The 23,928-nt window shown below is 37.0% G+C and overlaps 1 protein-coding gene across 2 annotated transcripts in view; it reads right to left on the reverse strand.

Moving 5' to 3' along the window:
* Window positions 1–23,928, reverse strand: part of LOC137249708 (acidic phospholipase A2 PA4) — a 102,663-nt gene that overhangs the window by 50,730 nt on the left and 28,005 nt on the right. The window lies entirely within an intron of this gene.

Here is a 23,928-nt window from a genome sequence, read left to right on the forward strand (position 1 = left end):
TAGTTACGTTTACGTCATATATTTTTGAAATACGTGATTCGTAGTCATAGTTTTTACATGCAGACCACAAAAAACGTGAAGCTTTGCATCCTCACACAGATTACCTACCTATTTTTATACCTTTCATGAAAATGAAATGATATATTAATTTCGTCACGAAACCGAAAATTGTAAGTCCTTAAAGGAAAATAGATAGACCCACCATTAAGTATACCGAAATAATCAGGTTGAAGAGCTGAGTTGATTTAGCCATGTCCGTCTTTCCGTCTGTCCGTCTGTCTGTTTGTATACAAACTAGTCCCTCAATTTTTGAGATATCTTGATAAAATTTGGTGAGCGGGTGTATTTGGGTGTCCGATTAGACATTTGTCGGAACCGACCGCATCGGACCACTATAGCATATATCCTCCGTACAACCGATTTTTCAGAAAAAGAGGATTTTTGTAATATCTTACCCAATTTAACAGATAGAAGCTTCAAACTTCACCATATACCTTCGTATATTGCACATATTGTTGCCTGAAAAACTTTATGAGATCGGTCGTATATATAGTATATATCCCCCACAACCGATTGTTCAGATAAGGAACTTTTCGTAATTACTGCCCTATTTTAAGAGCTAGAGGCTTCAAATTTCAACGAATGCTTACGTATATAGCATATATTGTTGTCTAAAAAAATCATAAAGATCGGTGTTATATATAGTATATATATGGTGGTATATATAGTATATATATAGTATATATATATATATTTTCGCAAATTTTAGCCCCATTTTAACAGCTAGAAGTTTCAAATTTCGCCGAATACTTACGTATATAGCATATATTGTTGTCTGAAAAAATCATAGAGATCGGTTGTATATATAGTATATATCTCATACAACCGATTGTTCAGATAATAAAGTTTTCGCAATTTCTACCCCATTTTAACAGCTATCAGCTTCAAATTTCACCGATTGCTTACGTATATAGCATATATTGTTGTCTGAAAAAATCATAGAGATCGGTTGTATATATAGTATATATCTCATACAACCTATTGTTCAGATAAGAAACTTTTCGCAATTTCTACCCCATTTTAACAGCTATAAGCTTCAAATTTCAACGATTGCTTACGTATATAGTATGTATTGTTGTGTCAAAAAATCATGGAGATCGGTGATATGTATAATATATATATGATGGTATATATAGTATATATATATAGTATATATATATTTTTTTTACGATTTCGGCCCCATTTTAACAGCTAGAAGCTTCAAATTTCACCAAATGCTTACGTGTATAGCATATATTGATGTCTGAAAACATCATTGAGATCGGTGGTATACATAGTATATATCTCATACAACCGATTGTTCAGATAAGAAACTTTGCGCAATTTCTGCCCCGTTTTAACAGCTAGAAGCTTCAAATTTCACAAAATGCTTACGTATATAGCATATATTGTTGTCTGAAAAAATCATTGAGATCGGTGGTATATATATTATATACTTCATTTAACTGTCATTTTGACCCCTTTTTTACGGCTAGGAGCTTCAAAATTCATCAAATTTCATCAAATAGTTACGTTTACGTCATATATTTTTGAAATACGTGATTCGTAGTAATAGTTTTTACATGCAGACCACAAAAAACGTGAAGCTTTGCATCCTCACACAGATTACCTACCTATTTTTATACCTTTCATGAAAATGAAATGGTATATTAATTTCGTCACGAAACCGAAAATTGTAAGTCCTTAAAGGAAAATAGATAGACCCACCATTAAGTATACCGAAATTTTCAGGTTGAAGAGCTGAGTTGATTTAGCCATGTCCGTCTGTCCGTCTGTCTGTTTGTATACAAACTAGTCCCTCAATTTTTGAGATATCTTGATAAAATTTGGTGAGCGGGTGTATTTGGGTGTCCGATTAGACATTTGTCGGAACCGACCGGATCGGACCACTATAGCATATATCCTCCATACAACCGATTTTTCAGAAAAAGAGGATTTTTGTAATATCTTACCCAATTTAACAGATTGAAGCTTCAAACTTCACCATATACTTTCGTATATTACACATATTGTTGCCTGAAAAAATTTATGAGATCGGTCGTATATATAGTATATATCCCCCACAACCGATTGTTCAGATAAGGAACTTTTCGTAATTACTGCCCTATTTTAAGAGCTAGAGGCTTCAAATTTCAACGAATGCTTACGTATATAGCATATATTGTTGTCTAAAAAAATCATAAAGATCGGTGTTATATATAGTATATATATGGTGGTATATATAGTATATATATAGTATATATATATATATTTTCGCAAATTTTAGCCCCATTTTAACAGCTAGAAGCTTCAAATTTCGTCGAATACTTACGTATATACAATATATTGTTGTCTGAAAAAATCATAGAGATCGGTTGTATATATAGTATATATATCATACAACCGATTGTTCAGATAATAAACTTTTCGCAATTTCTACCCCATTTTAACAGCTATAAGCTTCAAATTTCACCGATTGCTTACGTATATAGCATATATTGTTGTCTAAAAAAATCATAGAGATCGGTTGTATATATAGTATATATCTCATACAACCGATTGTTCAGATAAGAAACTTTTCGCAATTTCTACCCCATTTTAACAGCTATAAGCTTCAAATTTCAACGATTGCTTACGTATATAGTATGTATTGTTGTGTCAAAAAATCATAGAGATCGGTGATATATATAATATATATATGATGGTATATATATATAGTATATATATATATTTTTTTTTACGATTTCGGCCCCATTTTAACAGCTAGAAGCTTCAAATTTCACCAAATGCTTACGTATACATATAGTATGTATTGTTGTGTCAAAAAATCATAGAGATCGGTGATATATATAATATATATATGATGGTATATATAGTATATATATATAGTATATATATATTTTTTTTACGATTTCGGCCCCATTTTAACAGCTAGAAGCTTCAAATTTCACCAAATGCTTACGTGTATAGCATATATTGATGTCTGAAAACATCATTGAGATCGGTGGTATATATAGTATATATCTCATACAACCGATTGTTCAGATAAGAAACTTTGCGCAATTTGTGCCCCGTTTTAACAGCTAGAAGCTTCAAATTTCACAAAATGCTTACGTATATAGCATATATTGTTGTCTGAAAAAATCATAGAGAGCGGTGGTATATATATTATATACTTCATATAAACTGTCATTTTGACCCCTTTTTTACGGCTAGAAGCTTCAAAATTCATCAAATTTCATCAAATAGTTACGTTTACGTCATATATTTTTGAAATACGTGATTCGTAGTCATAGTTTTTACATGCAGACCACAAAAAACGTGAAGCTTTGCATCCTCACACAGATTACCTACCTATTTTTATACCTTTCATGAAAATGAAATGATATATTAATTTCGTCACGAAACCGAAAATTGTAAGTCCTTAAAGGAAAATAGATAGACCCACCATTAAGTATACCGAAATAATCAGGTTGAAGAGCTGAGTTGATTTAGCCATGTCCGTCTGTCCGTCTGTCTGTTTGTATACCAACTAGTCCCTCAATTTTTGAGATATCTTGATAAAATTTGGTGAGCGGGTGTATTTGGGTGTCCGATTAGACATTTGTCGGAAATGACCGGATCGGACCACTATAGCATATATCCTCCATACAACCGATTTTTCAGAAAAAGAGGATTTTTGTAATATCTTACCCAATTTAACAGATTGAAGCTTCAAACTTCACCATATACTTTCGTATATTGCACATATTGTTGCCTGAAAAAATTTATGAGATCGGTCGTATATATAGTATATATCCCCCACAACCGATTGTTCAGATAAGAAACTTTTCGCAATTTCTACCCCATTTTAAAAGCTATAAGCTTCAAATTTCAACGATTGCTTACGTATATAGTATGTATTGTTGTGTCAAAAAATCATAGAGATCGGTGATATATATGATATATATATGATGGTATATATAGTATATATATATAGTATATATATATTTTTTTTTTTACGATTTCGGCCCCATTTTAACAGCTAGAAGCTTCAAATTTCACCAAATGCTTACGTGTATAGCATATATCGATGTCTGAAAACATCACTGAGATCGGTGGTATACATAGTATATATCTCATACAACCGATTGTTCAGATAAGAAACTTTGCGCAATTTCTGCCCCGTTTTAACAGCTAGAAGCTTCAAATTTCACAAACTGCTTACGTACATATATAGCATATATTGTTGGCTGAAAAAATCATAGAGATCGGTGGTATATATATTATATACTTCATATAAACTGTCATTTTGACCCCTTTTTTACGGCTAGAAGCTTCAAAATTCATCAAATTTCATTAAATATTTTTGAAATGCGTGATTCGTAGTCATAGTTTTTACACGCAGACCACAAAAAACCTGAAACTTTGCATCCTCACACAAAGTACCTACCTGTTTTTTTATTTTATATTTATAATTTTAACAATTTTTGTTGTTATATCGGCCTACTGATTTTAAGATCGCGGGTTCGAATCGAGCTCAAGGCCTAACAATAATTTTTTATCATTATTATTGTTATGATAAATTTTTTCTTAATTGAAAAAATTTTTAAATTAGAATAGAAGAAAGAAAAAATTTTAGACAACTGCCAAAGCTCGTTGTATAGATCCATTTCGGGAACTGCTAAATTCTTTCATCGGCAACGTTTAGGCGCCGCTGCTATAACCATTCAGCCACCACAGCGGTTTTTTTTTTTGTCTTCATTAATCCTACTTCCATTCTGGTTCGTGCCAATTGATATTCACAACACTGCGACATCTGTTGCAGAATAGCTGTAAAAATTGGGCTTGTATTGCCAACAAACATAGTGTCACAACACTGCGACATCTGTTGCAGAATAGCTGTAAAAATTGGACTTGTTTGTTGGCAATGCTGCCATAGTGTCATATTTTATTGACACTTTTTTCCCCGTGCTCTGGGATGTATTAACAATTTTTGTTGTTATATCGGCTTACTGATTTTAAGATCGCGGGTTCGAATCGAGCTCAAGGCCTAACAATAATTTTTTATCATTATTATTGTTATGATAAATTTTATCTTAATTGAAAAAATTTTTAAATTAGAATAGAAGAAAGAAAAAATTTTAGACAACTGCCAAAGCTCGTTGTATAGATCCATTTCGGGAACTGCTAAATTCCTTCATCGGCAACGTTTAGGCGCCGCTGCTATAACCATTCAGCCACCACAGCGGATTTTTGTTTGTCTTCATTAATCCTACTTCCATTCTGGTTCGTGCCAATTGATATTCACAACACTGCGACATCTGTTGCAGAATAGCTGTGAAAATTGGACTTGTTTGTTGGCAATGCTGCCATAGTGTCATATTTTATTGACACTTTTCTCCCCGTGCTCTGGGATGTATTTACAATTTTTGTTGTTATATCGGCCTACTGATTTTAAGATCGCGGGTTCGAATCGAGCTCAAGGCCTAACAATAATTTTTTATCATTATTATTGTTATGATAAGTTTTTTCTTAATTGAAAAAATTTTTAAATTAGAATAGAAGAAAGAAAAAATTTTAGACAACTGCCAAAGCTCGTTGTATAGATCCATTTCGGGAACTGCTAAATTCCTTCATCGGCAACGTTTAGGCGCCGCTGCTATAACCATTCAGCCACCACAGCGGTTTTTTGTTTGTCTTCATTAATCCTACTTCCATTCTGGTTCGTGCCAATTGATATTCACAACACTGCGACATCTGTTGCAGAATAACTGTGAAAATTGGACTTGTTTGTTGGCAATGCTGCTATAGTGTCATATTTTATTGACACTTTTTTCCCCGTGCTCTGGGATGTATTAACAATTTTTGTTGTTATATCGGCCTACTGATTTTAAGATCGCGGGTTCGAATCGAGCTCAAGGCCTAACAATAATTTTTTATCATTATTATTGTTATGATAAATTTTTTCTTAATTGAAAAAATTTTTAAATTAGAATAGAAGAAAGAAAAAATTTTAGACAACTGCCAAAGCTCGTTGTATAGATCCATTTCGGGAACTGCTAAATTCCTTCATCGGCAACATTTAGGCGCCGCTGCTATAACCATTCAGCCACCACAGCGGTTTTTTGTTTGTCTTCATTAATCCTACTTCCATTCTGGTTCGTGCCAATTGATATTCACAACACTGCGACATCTGTTGCAGAATAGCTGTGAAAATTGGACTTGTTTGTTGGCAATGCTGCCATAGTGTCATATTTTATTGACACTTTTTTCCCCGTGCTCTGGGATGTATTAACAATTTTTGTTGTTATATCGGCCTACTGATTTTAAGATCGCGGGTTCGAATCGAGCTCAAGGCCTAACAATAATTTTTTATCATTATTATTGTTATGATAAATTTTTTCTTAATTGAAAAAATTTTTAAATTAGAATAGAAGAAAGAAAAAATTTTAGACAACTGCCAAAGCTCGTTGTATAGATCCATTTCGGGAACTGCTAAATTCCTTCATCGGCAACGTTTAGGCGCCGCTGCTATAACCATTCAGCCACCACAGCGGTTTTTTGTTTGTCTTCATTAATCCTACTTCCATTCTGGTTCGTGCCAATTGATATTCACAACACTGCGACATCTGTTGCAGAATAGCTGTGAAAATTGGACTTGTTTGTTGGCAATGCTGTCATAGTGTCATATTTTATTGACACTTTTTTCCCCGTGCTCTGGGATGTATTAACAATTTTTGTTGTTATATCGGCCTACTGATTTTAAGATCGCGGGTTCGAATCGAGCTCAAGGCCTAACAATAATTTTTTATCATTATTATTGTTATGATAAATTTTTTCTTAATTGAAAAAATTTTTAAATTAGAATAGAAGAAAGAAAAAATTGTAGACAACTGCCAAAGCTCGTTGTATAGATCCATTTCGGGAACGGCTAAATTCCTTCATCGGCAACGTTTAGGCGCCGCTGCTATAACCATTCAGCCGGGAAAAAAGTGTCAATAAAATATGACACTATGGCAGCATTGCCAACAAACAAGTCCAATTTTCAAGCTATTCTGCAACAGATGTCGCAGTGTTGTGAATATCAATTGGCACGAACCAGAATGGAAGTAGGATTAATGAAGACAAACAAAAAACCGCTGTGGTGGCTGAATGGTTATAGCAGCGGCGCCTAAACGTTGACGATGAAGGAATTTAACAGTTCCCGAAATGGATCTATACAACGAGCTTTGGCAGTTTTCTAAAATTTTTTCTTTCTTCTATTCTAATTTAAAAATTTTTTCAATTAAGAAAAAATTTATCATAACAATAATAATGATAAAAAATTATTGTTAGGCCTTGAGCTCGATTCGAACCCGCGATCTTAAAATCAGTAGGCCGATATAACAACAAAAATTGTTAATACATCCCAGAGCACGGAGAAAAAAGTGTCAATAAAATATGACACTATGGCAGCATTGCCAACAAACAAGTCCAATTTTCACAGCTATTCTGCAACAGATGTCGCAGTGTTGTGAATATCAATTGGCACGAACCAGAATGGAAGTAGGATCAATGAAGACAAACAAAAAACCGCTGTGGTGGCTGAATGGTTATAGCAGCGGCGCCTAAACGTTGCCGATGAAGGAATTTAGCAGTTCCCGAAATGGATCTATACAACGAGCTTTGGCAGTTGTCTAAAATTTTTTCTTTCTTCTATTCTAATTTAAAAATTTTTTCAATTAAGAAAAAATGTATCATAACAATAATAATGATAAAAAATTATTGTTAGGCCTTGAGCTCGATTTGAACCCGCGATCTTAAAATCAGTAGGCCGATATAACAACAAAAATTGTTAATACATCCCAGAGCACGGGGAAAAAAGTGTCAATAAAATATGACACTATGGCAGCATTGCCAACAAACAAGTCCAATTTTCACAGCTATTCTGCAACAGATGTCGCAGTGTTGTGAATATCAATTGGCACGAACCAGAATGGAAGTAGGATTTATGAAGACAAACAAAAAACCGCTGTGGTGGCTGAATGGTTATAGCAGCGGCGCCTAAACGTTGCCGATGAAGGAATTTAGCAGTTCCCGAAATGGATCTATACAACGAGCTTTGGCATTAGTCTAAAATTTTTTCTTTCTTCTATTCTAATTTAAAAATTTTTTCAATTAAGAAAAAATTTATCATAACAATAATAATGATAAAAAATTATTGTTAGGCCTTGAGCTCGATTCGAACCCGCGATTTTATATTTATCTTAAAAATCGTTAAGGTATGTAGATCTGTTCACTATATATTTCTTTTCTTATACATCCGATTATTCGGAGATTACGAACGGGATAAGATTATTGTTCAGCCCCATTCATGAAAGGTATGAAGTCTTCGGCACAGCCGAAGACAGTCCGGTTCTTACTTGTTTTTTTTTAATTTGGTATCTCACTTACCTTTTTAGGGTCACAATAACGCTGCCTACTTTAAAAACTTAATTCACTCCTAGTCATGGGTCTGCTTGCTTGACGGTTACACCCCGTGCATACTATCAGCGACCAGTTTCGCTAATTAATTGGTTCGACACTCAGCTGTACAATGCAAGCGTATACCTTTTGAACTCGTATCTCCTATACGACGTTGACATAAAAGTACATAAACCCTTAAGCCACACCATGTTTGACAAATACTTCAAATAATATAACAAATAAGTACAGCAAGGCATTCATCTCCTGAAATTGAACAACTGGCATTCTTTCATGCTGCTGACAGCTTTAATAAATAATAAAATAAACACAAAGTTTAGTGCTCCACCAATATTGATATAATTAATAAGTTAATACTTACTTACGCACACATACATAATTTTTATAAATATTATATAAGCTACTGAAACTTTTATTAGTTTAAATATTTTATTAACACGCCGAATAAATAAACATCCATTCATGTAAACTCTAATCTTAAAATAATCAAGTAGGGGCTTTTTAGTTCGAATAGACGGGTTGTTATGCACAGAAGCTGAAAAGCTTTGCACAAGAATACGAGGTGTGATGACAAACTACGGTAAGTCAGATTGTGGAATCTTTTATATTATTTCTAATTGCTGTTTTTATGTGCAGGTCCCTTTTTCGCTCTTATTCGGAATGCAAATTTATAAATTAAGTTTTGATTGTAAAGATGGGGAATCGTGCTATTAGCGAGCTCTAGGCATGATTAGTCGCAGTGCTTTTATTTAGCTATATTTTATTAAAATAATTTGATAAAAATAAACCATTGTGAGTACACAAAGAAATATTGAACTGAGTTTAGTAAAGACATATCGATTTTTACTCAAGTTATCGTGTTAACGGCCGAGCGGGAAGACAGACGGTCAACTGTGTATAAAAACTGGGCGACGCTTCAACCGATTTCGCCGTTTTTCACAGAAAACAAGTATCGTCCTAGATTCTAAGCCCCTACCAAATTTCACAAGGATTGGTAAATTTTTTTTCGACTTATGGCATTTAAAGTATCCTAGACAAATGAAATGAAAAAGGGCGGGGCCACGCCCATTTTGAAATTTTCTTTTATTTTTGTATTTTGTTGCACCATATCATTACTAGAGTTGAATTTTGGCATGATTTACTTATATACTGCAAAGATATTAAATTTTTTGTTAAAATTTGACTAAAAAAAAAATTTTTTTAAAGGGGGGTGTGATCGTTCTCCGATTTTGCTAATTTTTATTAAGCATACATATAGTAATAGTAGTAACGTTCCTGCCAAATTTCATTATGATATCTTCAACGGCTGCCGAATGTCAGCTTGCAAAACTTTTAAATTGCCTTCTTTTAAAAGTAGGCGGTGCCAGACCCATTGTCCAAAATTTTACTAATTTTCTATTCTGCGTCATAAGTTCAACTCACCTACCAAATTTCATCGTTTTATCCGTCTTTGGTAATGAATTACCGCACTTTTTCGGTTTTTCGAAATTTTCGATATCGAAAAAGTGGGCGTGGTTATAGTCCGATATTGTTCATTTTAAATAGCGATCTCAGACGAGTACCCAGGAACCTACATACCAAATTTCATCAAGATACCTCAAAATTTACTCAAGTTATTGTGTTAACGGACGGACGGACATGGCTCAATCAAATTTTTTTTTTGATACCGATGTTTTTAATATATGGAAGTCTATATCTATCTCGATTCCTTTATACCTGTACAACCAACCGTTATCCAATCAAAGTTAATATACTCTGTGAGCTCTGCTCAACTGAGTATAAAAATTAGACATGCTTAACCAACGAACCGATATCATTTCGTTACGATAATTAACGTAAATAAACGAAACAAAGTCATTTCGTTTCGTTTATTAACGTTAAGAACGTCAAATTAACGAAATGATTTTGTTTCGTTTTCTGCCATATCAAAACGAAATCAAATCGTTTATGTTGATTATTAATTTTAAACTGTGCTGGCAAAGGTGATTGATGGCGGAGTCATTAAAGGTGAAAGCATTAGCCAAGCTGATTGCAACTTTTCTCATGAATTTTGACAGTACGAACATTTCTCAGAGTATTTTTGAAATTACCACCAACGAATCACACAAACAAATTACATGGAGTTTGTGTGTATGTCCGCTCGCTGTTACCACCTTACGGCTTCGCCATGGCTATAGTATTGCCAGCACAAAAAAAACGTTCGTTAAAAACGAGATACAATTTATCTTGATAATTTCTTTATCGATAATATTTCGAATTGTTTCAACGGAAACGGTGCAAATTTTTTGATTAACGATTAGCTTAACGTTAATGTGCATCCCTGATAAAAATAGAGGGCACTTAAAAAATAAAAAATAAATGTACGGCGCGATAACCTCCGAAGAGATCTAAGGCCGAGCTTCTCTTCCAATTTGTGTCGTGCCCCAATGATTTTCCCTACAAATTGGTCGGACGAGACCTACATGTTTTATGCCGACTCCGAACGGCATCTGCGAGGCAGATGAGTTTTCACTGAGAGCTTTTCATGGCAGAAATACACCCGGAGTGCTTACCAAAAACCGCCGAGGGGCGACCCCGCTTATAAACATTTTCTTCTAATTAAAAAACCTTATTTCTAAGATTTTGATGTTGCTTTGCTCGGGGTGTGAACCCAGGGCCTACGGTGTGGTAGGCGGAGCACGCTACCATCACACCACGGTGGCCGCTGGCCGCGGAGGGCACTTAGAGCATACAAAATGTTAGGCAGGGGTGTTTAACAATGTCCTGCCCGGAACTTGTGAAAAAGTCTCGTCCCCTCTCCACCTCGAGTTTATGGTGCTCCTCGAAGCCTTTGGCTGCAGTGGAGCTAGCTGCGGTAAGGCGTAAATTTCCGCGCACTTTACGATTTGGTTTTCAGGCCTACACGGACTCGGTAACTAGGTGGAAATAGCCCTGACTAAGCAAATATATAAAAGCGCCTATCCCTCGATTTGCGGAGTACCGGTAGTACGTTTAGGGTTGAATATCCAGGATTTATATTGGGCAGGAATACTTTCTGAAAACTTTTTTATAGGTTTCAATATCTAGAGATTATTTTGGACAGGAAGCAGTCCTGGAAACTTAATAAGTAAATCAGACAAAAAATGCTTTTATCGCTTTGTAATGATATAGGGGGCATCGGTAAGAGTTGAACACTCTCGCCTAAAATCGAGATGTGCGTAATAAGGACTACAACTAAGACAGACTACTGACTACTGACAGACTACTTCAGTGCACCGAGAGAGAGATAGGGGCGACCCTTAAATGGGCCAATGGATTAATGAACGTGTTCAAATGATATTAAGAACATGGTGGATGGATTGCTATCCAGTTCTAGTACGCATAGTTAATTTAATACCTATTCAAACAGCCCATCAGTTATCAAGGCCCTGTGCTCAACTGTGCTGCGACCGAGGGTGTCCTGCTTGAGTATGAGCTCGCTAGCGATTGCGTCAAACTATTTGAAAATAAAGATAATCTTGGACAAGGGTCAGGCAGATCCTTTAGCTAGCATGGGAGCGACTTAACCGAATGTGGCGGGCTGTAGGGAATTCCCAGCTCCGTTGGCCACTTGTATTCTGCTCGTAGCCATCGAGTTACCCAAGCAATCGCTGGGCAGACACCGTAACGACATTATTTTTTCTCGAAGATGAAGGCTAACGGTCTGTCGAAATCATTAGGTATACCAAGCCTCATCTATTCTTGCTGATTAGGTTTCTGACACCGCACTGTCCAAGGGAAGTCCACGCGTTAACTCGCAATACACGGTCTTAGCTCTCATGGGTGCATTAGAACATCTATTGCGGGATGTAGATAATTAGGAGTTCCCCAAGCTACCTTTACTCTATTTTGGAGTGGACACTGCATCTTTCAAGCTAGCAAAATGTTTCTGTCTGAAAGCGGATAACAAGCAGCTGAGGAAATCATGGAGTTCACTGAGGCTTATCTATCCTTAGAAATGAGAATTATGACACAGTTAAATTGGAGTCCATGAGTTACGTCACAATATACCGGAAAGTCCTGTCTGCTGCAGCTGCTTTCCAGATAACGAGTTGAAATCATCGAGTCATTTCATGCTTAACTCCCCTCCTTTGTCATAACTAGTTGAATGTATTTCGACCTCGACTCACTCGGAAGGCATGGTGATATTATATGGGATCACTTAGCAATCTCCTCTTGTCCAAGCTAGCGTATCTAATGGGAGTATGAGGAAACTTGCTGTTTCAGCCGCGTTGTACCAAAGAGTTTAGGGTGATAGTAGTGTTGGGTATGTCGGGATTGATCCTGGATAAGTAAGAGTTTAACCTATTACAGCACCCAGATCAAAGTGGAGCTATAGTGACGCGCGTCTCCCTGGGGTTTTGAATTTCTGTGAATGTATTTAAGGGCCTTTTCCTCCTCTTTTTCTTAATACGGCTGACTTCTTAAGTGCCAGATTTCGTCATTGTGCTTTCGGAAATAACTTCTTAGCTTCCTCCTGAGGCGGATTCTCTTCAGCTAGGTATTTGTTGGTATGCCTAGATTTCTGGGTATTCAACAAAAACCATTTGTTAGCATTTTCTTTGTGGGGAATATTTTCGCCTCACTGTGTAGATGACGTTCTGGGGACATAAGAAGGCATCTCGTTGCAGTTCTGAGCGCGGTATTTCGACAGGCCAGTACTTTCTCCCTGTGTGTTTTCTCTAGGCTTGACGACCGTATCGGAGATGCGCAGGATACAATCGGTTGGTCAATTGCTTAATATGTGGCTATGGCGGCCGCCGTGGTGTGATGGTAGTGTGCTCCGCCTACCACACCGAATATCCCGGGTTCACGCCACGGGAAAAGCAACATCAAACAACTTAGAAACAAGTTTATTCAATTAGAAGACAACTTTTTTTAAAAGGGGTAGTCCCTCGGCGGTGTTTGGCAAGCACTCCGAGTGTGTTTCTGACATGAAAAGCTCTCAGTGAAAACTCATCTGCCTTGCAGATGCCGGGGGTCGGCATAAAACAAGTAAGTCCCGTCCCGCCAATTTGTAGGAAAAATTAAAAAGGAGCACGACGCAAATTGGAAGAGAAGCTCGGCTTAAATTTCCTTGGGGGGTTATCGCGCCTTAAATTTTTTTAAGAGCGTTTTTTTTTCCTTCTGGTGGAGATAGGATATCACCCTGTTGCACCCGTTGTTTAATACTTCTGGGGTTTGATGTTACTTTCCTGAACTGCAGCGTTGCTTGCCAATCACATAGAGAATTTGAAGTCCACCTATTTAGACTGGGAGGAAGGATAGACCCTTCAACATCTTTTAGTAACGTGCCGTGATTGACTGACAAAAGCCTAAGTCTAGCGCATCGAGTATTGTTCCATAGTGAGGTTCTTGACTCAGGCCACAATTTATTTGTGTGCTGATGGCGTTTAGCGCGTTGATGTTGCTATGTTACGGCTTCAAGTGTCTTGGCTACTGGCGATAGGAGAGATATCTGACGATATTAGTCTCCTAGGTTAGCTGGTTTCCCAGGCTCTCCTGCGCACACCTCGTACGTACCGACTTACACCTTATAACACTAATAATAATAGGCATTAAAGGATTGTATCGAACATGTTTACACTATTATAACGGCTTGTTACATAACAATTTTTTCAGTACTGGTCAAACTTGAACTTGAAAAAGAAAAAAATCTCATTATTTAATTCAAATCATCGGACCAATGCAAAACGAAATTTGTTTTAAAGTGTGGGTTGTTTACCTAGTTTGTTGTTGTTTGTTTTTTATTTATATCTTCCGTATAATATTAGTATTTACATTTATTAACTATTTGCGTTGTTCCGGTGTAAGGTCATAAGCAGTTTTTCAAGTCCAATGACCGTTCGTTTTATCGTTCATTTGTTGTGACGTCATAAATTGACCGCATTTATACATTTCTTGAATTTGTTTCATACATCCACATAAATGTTCAGTTAAGTTTATTGAATAATTTATTTTGCTACTTAATTGGACATTTGATTCGGTCCATTGGGTCAGTTCTGTTTTAATAGATTCTTTGATTTGTTTAAATTTGTTTTTGTATGGCGCTAGAGTTTATGGGATTATAGCTTTTTGACTGTGCCGATTGTCGATTTCCTTACGCTTTGTTGTTGTACGTTTTATTAGCGTTTTAACGACTTAATTACCTTAAATATTTGAAAGTTTGCCTAAAGCTTTGTATTTTTATAGTCGTATGTATATCTGTAGTCACAAGTCATAATCGCCTATATTTTTTATAGCATGTTTATATATACATACTAAATTAACACTAACGATTTTAGATTTAAGTGGAATGTTGATTTTGAATGATATTGTTACGAATATTAGCAAAACTAAGGAGTGCTGCCATCTCCAGGCCGATGCTAAGCAGTGACGTGAATTCACATCAATAATTCAATCATTATGTATCTACATAAACGAATCAATAATTGCGTCTACACATATGTACACATTCCGACGAGCAACATTTACATACAAGGCAGCGAGAGATGAGATGTCACACACAGATGAATTTACTTATACGCTTATGTGTGTTCGGGAGACTGTAAACTACAAACTCACATATGTACATCTGAGAAGCGCTAAAAAGTAGACAATTGTAAACAAGTAGAAACTATATGAGAACTATACACACACGAATATAGTTGGTAAGTTCTGGAAATGGAAGAGCCTAGAAGTATGCAGCGTAAACTATAAAAGTGGGGCAAGCGAGTAAGAAGTAATTCAGTTTGATTTGAGTTGTCAAGCAGTTTGATTAAGACGATATCTAGCGAGCAATAGCAGTGTTTTAGTAGAGTTTCATTGAGCTATCAATCAGTGTGGTTATTAAGCAAGCTATTCGTTGCACAGTTTGTTATTGTGAAGTACTTTAATAAAGGCCATTTTGCATTATTACAAATTGGAGTTATTTATTCAACAGTTTAGTGATTCGAACTTAGCAGAGGATTGAAAATAAGAGGATTTGCAAGCAAATTCGTTACAATTGGTGTCAGAAGAGGAATTGTTGAATAAATTCCAGAGGACAACAAGGACATGGCAAGGTTCAGTGAATTGAAGATCCAGCAACTAAAGAAGGAGTTGGAAGCCCGTGGATTGAATACAAGCGGCGTTAAACTCGAACTTCAGGCACGGCTACGAGACGCAATGGAAACAGAAGGAATTGATGTGGACGAGTATGTTTTTTATCCTAATGAGGACGAGACAACAACAAAAATTGAAGAGAAAAATGAAACACCGCAGACAATGTCGAACACAGACCTGAACATGATACTGGTTGCAATATCGGCACAAATGTCCGAAATGTCATCACAAATATCTACCAACATGTCATCACAATTGGAAGAACAGAAAACGTATATGACATCACAGATGGAATCCCAAGAGACACGAATAACATCAAAGATTGAAGCACAAGAAACGCGTATTTCAAAAATGTCGTCGCAAATGTCATCTCAACTGGAAGAACAGAAGACATATATGGCATCGCAACTGGAAGAACAGAAGACATATATGATATCTCAGTTGGCTCAGCAGTTGAAAGCGCAAGAGGATCGCATATCATCGCAGTTGGAGGGTTTTAGTGAACGACAAGATAAAATGGAAGCTGAGATGGATGCTTTGAAAGATCGGATTCAGCAGTTACAATTAAATCGTCCGGCAGTTTCAGCGAGTAATCCAAAGGTAAAAACACCATCCTTTGACGGTTCTGTTCCTTTCCAGGTCTTTAAGCTACAGTTTGAGAAGACCGCAGCAGTGAACAACTGGAATGTGGAAGATAAAGTTGCCGCACTCTTCGTAGCATTGAAAGGACCAGCTGCCGAAATCTTACAGACTATTCCAGAGTATGAACGGAACAGTTATGACGCATTGATGGCTGCTGTAGAACGGCGATACGGAAGCGAACACAGGAAACAGATATTTCAAATAGAATTGCAAAACCGCTACCAAAAAGCTAACGAGACTTTGCAGGAGTTTGCTTCGGACATTGAAAGATTGGCTTATCTTGCAAATGCGGATGCACCCGTGGAATACACGGAAAGAGTGAAGATTCAGAGCTTTATAAATGGCATACGGGACGTCGAAACGAAGCGAGCCACATACGCGAATCCAAAACTAACATTTGCTGAAACGGTATCGCATGCTCTGATTCAGGAAACAGCGTCGCTTCTATGTAAGCCAGTTTTCAAAGCACGCCGTGTGGAAGTAGAAAGGCCAGAGTGGGTAGACACAATTTTGGAAGCACTGAAGGGATCTCAACAGAAGAATGCCCGAGTTATTAAATGTTTCAAGTGCGGCAACCCAGGTCACATTGCACGTCATTGCGATCTTGGTCCTAATAGTTCCAACAATGTGGGTAGCCGCAAACGCAAGGCTGGCGAAAATGAGCAAGAGCGTGTCGAATGTAAAGAACGAAAACTTGCCCCGGCTATTGAATGTCCTGTGATATCTGTGTCGCAAATTGGAAGGAAATCAAGCAGTCTTACCGTCAGAGGGAATGTGGATGGTAAAGAACGTGTACTGACTGTAGATACGGGCGCATCTCATTCCTTGATCCGATCTGACTTGGTCAACAGGAGAGTAAAGTCATTACCTGGAGCAAGATTGCGTACGGTCACAGGCGAGTATAATCAAGTCCAAGGCGAAGTGGTTTGTGAGGTATTAATTGGGAAGGTCATGGTTTTACACAAATTCGTTGTGGCGGAGATTGTTGATGAAGTTATATTGGGAGTGGATTTCTTGGTTGACCATGACATCAAGATCGATATGCAGAGAAGGGTGATGTATTATGAGAACCAAGATGTGCCACTTAACTTTAGTTTGGAAAAAGGGTTCAGCAGTAATCGGGTACTGGTGGAAAAGACTCGACAAAGACCACGAAAGTCAAAGGCAAAGGTTGATAGATCGAATGGGCCAAATAAATCAAAATCAAAAGTACCTGCGAGAGAAACACTGCCATTGACAAAACCTAAAAGACGCAGGAAAACGAAGCAACGAATTTCCGAGAAAGAATGCGAGGGTAGTTTCAAGCCGGAGCGCACTACTCTTGTGAAATGTGGGAACGATACCGATTATGCAAAGCAAATCCGTCCAGCGCAAGCTCTACGAAGTGGTTCATTGACCAAACAACAGAGTGTGAAGGAACGGCCCAGGGTAATGAGTAGTAAGATGAAACACTGGCATGACAAGAACTTTAATTCGGAAGATTTCTTGGCGGGAGATTTGGTACTGTTAAACAACCCTCACCGGCGGAAAGGTGTTCCAGCCAAATTTCGGTGCAGTTGGGAAGGCCCGTACAAAGTTGTGAAGAAGATCAGTGATATCATCTACCGCATACAAACCACTGGGAAACCACGGATTAGAAGGGTGGTACATTTGGAGATGCTAGCGGCGTTTAGATTGGGAGATTTGTCTGATCGGGACGATCAGACTTAGGTGGAGGGCAGTATTACGAATATTAGCAAAACTAAGGAGTGCTGCCATCTCCAGGCCGATGCTAAGCAGTGACGTGAATTCACATCAATAATTCAATCATTATGTATCTACATAAACGAATCAATAATTGCGTCTACACATATGTACACATTTCGACGAGCAACATTTACATACAAGGCAGCGAGAGATGAGATGTCACACACAGCTGAATTTACTTATACGCTTATGTGTGTGCGGGAGACTGTAAACTACAAACTCACATATGTACATCTGAGAAGCGCTAAAAAGTAGACAATTGTAAACAAGTAGAAACTATATGAGAACTATACACACACGAATATAGTTGGTAAGTTCTGGAAATGGAAGAGCCTAGAAGTATGCAGCGTAAACTATAAACGCGGGGCAAGCGAGTAAGAAGTAATTCAGTTTGATTTGAGTTGTCAAGCAGTTTGATTAAGACGATATCTAGCGAGCAATAGCAGTGTTATAGTAGAGTTTCATTGAGCTATCAATCAGTGTGGTTATTAAGCAAGCTATTCGTTGCACAGTTTGTTATTGTGAAGTACTTTAATAAAGGCCATTTTGCATTATTACAAATTGGAGTTATTTATTCAACAGTTTAGTGATTCGAACTTAGCAGAGGATTGCAAATAAGAGGATTTGCAAGCAAATTCGTTACAATATTTTTTTATATTTGATGCTGGCGTTTTATACAACTTTTTCGATGGCGTGATTTTAGACTTATATACATATAATGTAAGTCTGCCACATTTTCAGCTACAGGTCTTAGATACTTCATTATGTTATCTTTGTTTTCTTACGTTTTATTACAAAATTAAACATTTATCACTTTACAACAGCAATAAAATCACAAGTTCACTAACGAACGTGATCTATCATTTCTCAAGTTCCATTCAGTTGAGAAGCTAAAGTAAATAATAGCAATTAAGTGCTAATCTAATATGCTAAAGGAGAAGAAAAATCAGTATTCAGCTAGTAGGGAGAAGTGAGACCATTTTTCTCACCAGGAGCTGCCCTTAAGGAAGAGCACACCCCTTCCCGCTTGTGAAACTTAGTCATATACGAACTCCTTCAGTTGCTAAAATCCAATGAATTCGATACAGAAAGGTATGCAGATTAATTAGTAATCTGCATCATAGAGATGCACATGGAAACAATATTCAATCGCATGCAACAAACTCTGCGCATCATAGAAGTGTGGTGTGATACCTTAGAACTATCTATCAATTCGAATAAAACTGTCCTAGTGCCTTTGACACGGAGAAGAAATCTTTCCATGCCAGAACCATCCCTGGTGGGCACCAAAATCCGAATTTGAATGGAAGCAAAGTACCTAAGGGCTACATTAAACAGAACTCTCACGTGGAATGCTCATATAGATGCTAGCTTAAGCAAAGCAACACAAGCTTTATTCGCCTTGCCTTTACTGCTGTGAAGCCAATAGTCACCTATACTTCCTTAGTTTGTTAGCTGAAGACCACGCAAAGAACAACAATAGAAAAATTAAGCAAACTGCATCGACTAGTGTGCTTTTGCATATATCTGGTAGATCTATCATTGAGCACATCTTCAGGATGTGCCAGATCCCGGAGAAGGGATACGCACCAGGTCCGCAAGGATTGTGAAGGACATCTCAGAGCCATTCGAAGCCAAACGACATAACAAAATGCTGGAGAGGAATATTCTAGCAACAGAACTAAACCGTTGATGTGCAATCTATTAAAGGAGCGTACAGTTAAACGATCTGCGTTTTCTTGATTAGATAAAATAAATAAATAAATGCAAGGTGGGATAGCCTCCAAAGAGGTGTTAGGCCGAGTGTCTCTTCCAACTTACTTCGTACTCATTTTTTTTTTTTAACTTCAAATTGGTGGAACGGGACCTACATGTTTTACGCCGACTCCAAACGACATCTGCAAGGCAGAGAAGCTTCTCATGGCGGAAACACTAGGAGTGTTTGCCAAATTACTGCCGAGAGGCGACCCTTCCTAGACTTAACTCTAATTGAAAAAAACTTGTTTCCGGCGGTCGCCATGGTTTAGATAAAGAGGCTAAAAAAGTCGGTATTGAGGTAAATGATGACAAGACGAAGTACTTGCTGTCGTCCTAGAAAGAAACGGAACATTTACACCTTGACAGTCATGTCAGTGATGATAGATATAAACTGAAGACTGTGAAGGAACCAAAAATAATGTCAGCTTAGAAATCAAACGGAGAATAATTCTTCCAACAAGAGTTGCTTTGGACTGAGTAGACAATTGAAAAGTAAAGTTCTCTCTCGGCGAACAAAAATCACGCTCTATAAGTCGCTCATCATATCTGTCCTGATGTATGGCTAGGAATCATGAACGGTGTCGAGAGAAGTGTTCGGTAAAAAAATTCTCCTGAATATTTATAGTCTTGTCGATGATGCCGACGGCGAGTATCGAAGAAGGTATTATTATGAGCTGAATGAGCTCTATGCATATATGAAAATAGTGCAGCGACTAAATGCTCAAAAGCATCGTTGGCTAGGTATTGTAAATGGAGGAAGACGCGCCGGCCCAGAAAATATTTCAGTTCACACCGCAGTTGGAAGAAGAATAAGTGGGAGTCCACTGAGTTTGCAGAGTCAGGTAGGGGAAGACTTGACCTCCCTTGATGCTCCAATTGGCATCAGTTATCTCGAAACAGATATAGCTGGCGAAGCTGCGAAAATCGCTTAGGTTTTAAGCGCCAGTTAGTGATAATGACCCAACATTTTCGCACTACGGGTTAAATGACTACCTCCCAACTGGTGCTAATCGGATGCAAAGCAAGACAGTTGTCACACTTGTACCCAACTGCGCATAAGTCTGAGCTATATATATTTAAATTTATTAATCCAAGGCTGCGACTATTTCAGAGTCACCTATCTTTAAACCAGTTAAGAACGCGTTCGAAAGATCTACAAATCCTTGCTATTGTATTTCGTAGGACATCATAATATTAAAGGCGTCAAGTGAAAGTACCGCGAATACAATTTTAACCAGTATCGTCTTTTAATGCAGTAGTTCTGCGCTAGTGTGGAACTAGTGCGAATCGCTGCCGGGGGCTTCCCTTTGAAGAATGTTGTTGTTGTGTTGCAACGGAACAGCGCTAACTGAAAACTCGAGTGAAAGCTTTGAGTCGTTGTGAAAGTCAGAGGGAAATCTATATAATTTTGCTGCTTCAGCTCTTCGATCAAATATGAAAATATTCATACTCACCGATTGACTCATATGGAATAGAATTTAGTTAACCAAATTTTTAAATAAAATGAAATGATTAAACTTAAAAAAATTTCGTCTAAGTAAATTTATTTCAATAACATTGCAGCTAACCTAAATAACTTCTTGCTTACGGCTGTTTATTGCCACTTTACCCGCACCCTTCTTTAAGCGGCATTGAAATTTGCTTTGCGAAACTTTGCTTAGACTTAAAAAAAAATTATTCGTTATTAAAACTGGTTTTAATTTAAATTGGCAATATTAAATTTTTAATAGCTTCTTAAGCGGCAAAAAAAATAAAAAAAAAAAATAATAATAAAAATCATAAAGCAAGCATCCGAAGTTAAATTACACAAGTAGCTAAGTCAAATACTCATCTTTTTATTATTGAGCCACCGTTGTTACATCTACGCCGTTTCAATCAGGTTGAACTGGCCGGACCATGAGGACCTCACATAGACTGATTGAGTCCGTAGTGTTGCGTTTCAATCAGAGTATAATAACTTTTTCTGACATAACGGTTGCTCGTAACAGCATAAACGAATCGAGATAAATATAGACTAATACATATCAAAATGCTCAGGATGAAAAAAGAATTGATTTAGCCATGTCCGTCCATCCGACCGCCTGTCCGTTCGTCTGTCTGTGCACACGATAACTGGAGGAAATATTGAGATACTCGTATCTTATTTGGTGTACGAAATTTGGTATATGGGTACCTTGGCACTCATCTCCCATCGCTATTTAAAATTAGTGAAATTTGATGATAACCAAGCCCACTTTTTACATATATAACATTTTGAAAGACACAAAAAACCTAATTATTTATTAGATAAATAATAGATCTAGAATGTTGAAATTTGATGTGTGGACTGATGATGAAACTCTTGACAAAAATTTGAAAATTTGTTGGAAAATAGGCGTGGCGCCGCCCACTTGTGATAAAATGAATTTTGTATATCGGAACGAATTTCCGTCATCCCTTGTCAAATTTGGTTTTGGGACAAACCGGTTTCGGCGTTGTGCCATCATCAGTGTCGATTTTCGTTCTGATCTGTTGTTGTCGTTTGTCCTTTATTTATAGTTCATAGGTACATGAGCAGGTATTGTCAAAATTGATGCTTGTGTATATTTAGTTATGTGTATGTGATGTGTGTTCATTGAGAACCGAGGGTGGTTCACTAATCGATTTGTGCGGCTGACTGGGGTAGGTAAAAATCCGTAATTTTAGTCGTTTGACCTTCGTTCTGGATTTGTTGTTTTGGTGTGTTAATTCTTTTGTGTTTATTTGTTGTTGTGTGTTTGTCTGTTGTACCTGTGTGATTACTTTGTTTCTTGTAAACAAGTTTTAAAGGTTCGAACATTGTGTCAGAAATTGTATTTATTTGTAAGTTTATTATTCACCGTCGAATGTTTTCTGTTTGTAGATTTCCATGTTTTCGAGTACGTTGGCACGTCGGCCTTTTGCTTGTATGTGAAGAACCTTAACTGTTTTATTGATGTTTGCTGGGGAACATTCATTCTCGACCATGTGGTTCGCGAAGTTAGACTCGGGTATAATATTTGGATTCCGTATTTTTTTGTTGTAATCTCTAATATGTTCTCTGAACCTCGTTCTTATTTGCCGTCCTGTTTGTCCTATGTAACTATGCTGGCATCCGCAGGTAAGCTTGTATACGAAATCCGTTAAAGACCACGCCCACTTTTATATAATATATTTTTGAAAGGGTCGTAGACGAATTTAATAAGCATACCTATGGAAAAAAGCTATATATCAATGGTGTTTCATTTCCCAAGTGAAATTATAAGAAGAAAAAGGAAAAATTACAATTCTTGAAAATGGGCGTGACACCGCCCCTTTTATGTCAAAGCAAATTTCTATGTTTCGGGAGCCATAACTCGAAGAAAAATTAACACATCGTTATAAAAATTGGCAAGAAATACTTTTCTTAAAGCAGGAAATATATCTGGCAAAAATGGACGGAATCGTTTAAAGACTACGCCAATTTTTTATAAAAGATATTTAAAAGGGTCGCACACTAGAATAATAAGCTATATCTTGGCGAAAAATAGTTTTGTATCAAGGATATTTCACTTACCAAGTTTTATTGTAAGACAAAATTGGGAGAAACATTTTTTTAATGGGCGGTGCCACACCTCTTTTCTGATCACCTCAAAAAAATAAATCTCTCGTAACAAAATTCAAAAAAGTAATTTATCTGAAATGAACTGTACAATTGAAACTCACGCAGAGTATATAACGCTTGGTTACACCCGAACCTAGACACACTTACTTGTTATACCTTTCATGAAAATGAAATGGCATACATATTAACTTTGTCACGAATCTCAAAATTGTAAGTCCTTAAAGGAAAATAGATAGACCCACCCTTAAATATACCGAAATGATCAGGATGAAGAGCTGAGTTAATTTAGCCATGTCCGTCTGTCTGTTTGATGAAAACTAGTCCCTCAATTTTTGAGATATCTTGATAAAATTTGAGCCGGTGAGCCGGTAAATTTAGGTGTCGGATTAGACATGTGGCTGAACCCGTCGGATCGGACCACTATAGCATATATCCCCCATACAACCGATTTTTCAGAAAAGAGAATTTTTGTCATATCTTCCTCAATTTATCAGACTGAAGCTTCAAACTTCACCATATGCTTTCGTATATTGCACATATCGTTGTCTGAAAAAATGTATGAGATCGGTCGTATATATAGCATATATACCCCACAA

Source organism: Eurosta solidaginis, chromosome 4 (genome assembly GCF_040869045.1).
Source record: "Eurosta solidaginis isolate ZX-2024a chromosome 4, ASM4086904v1, whole genome shotgun sequence".
Lineage (NCBI taxonomy): Eukaryota > Metazoa > Arthropoda > Insecta > Diptera > Tephritidae > Eurosta > Eurosta solidaginis.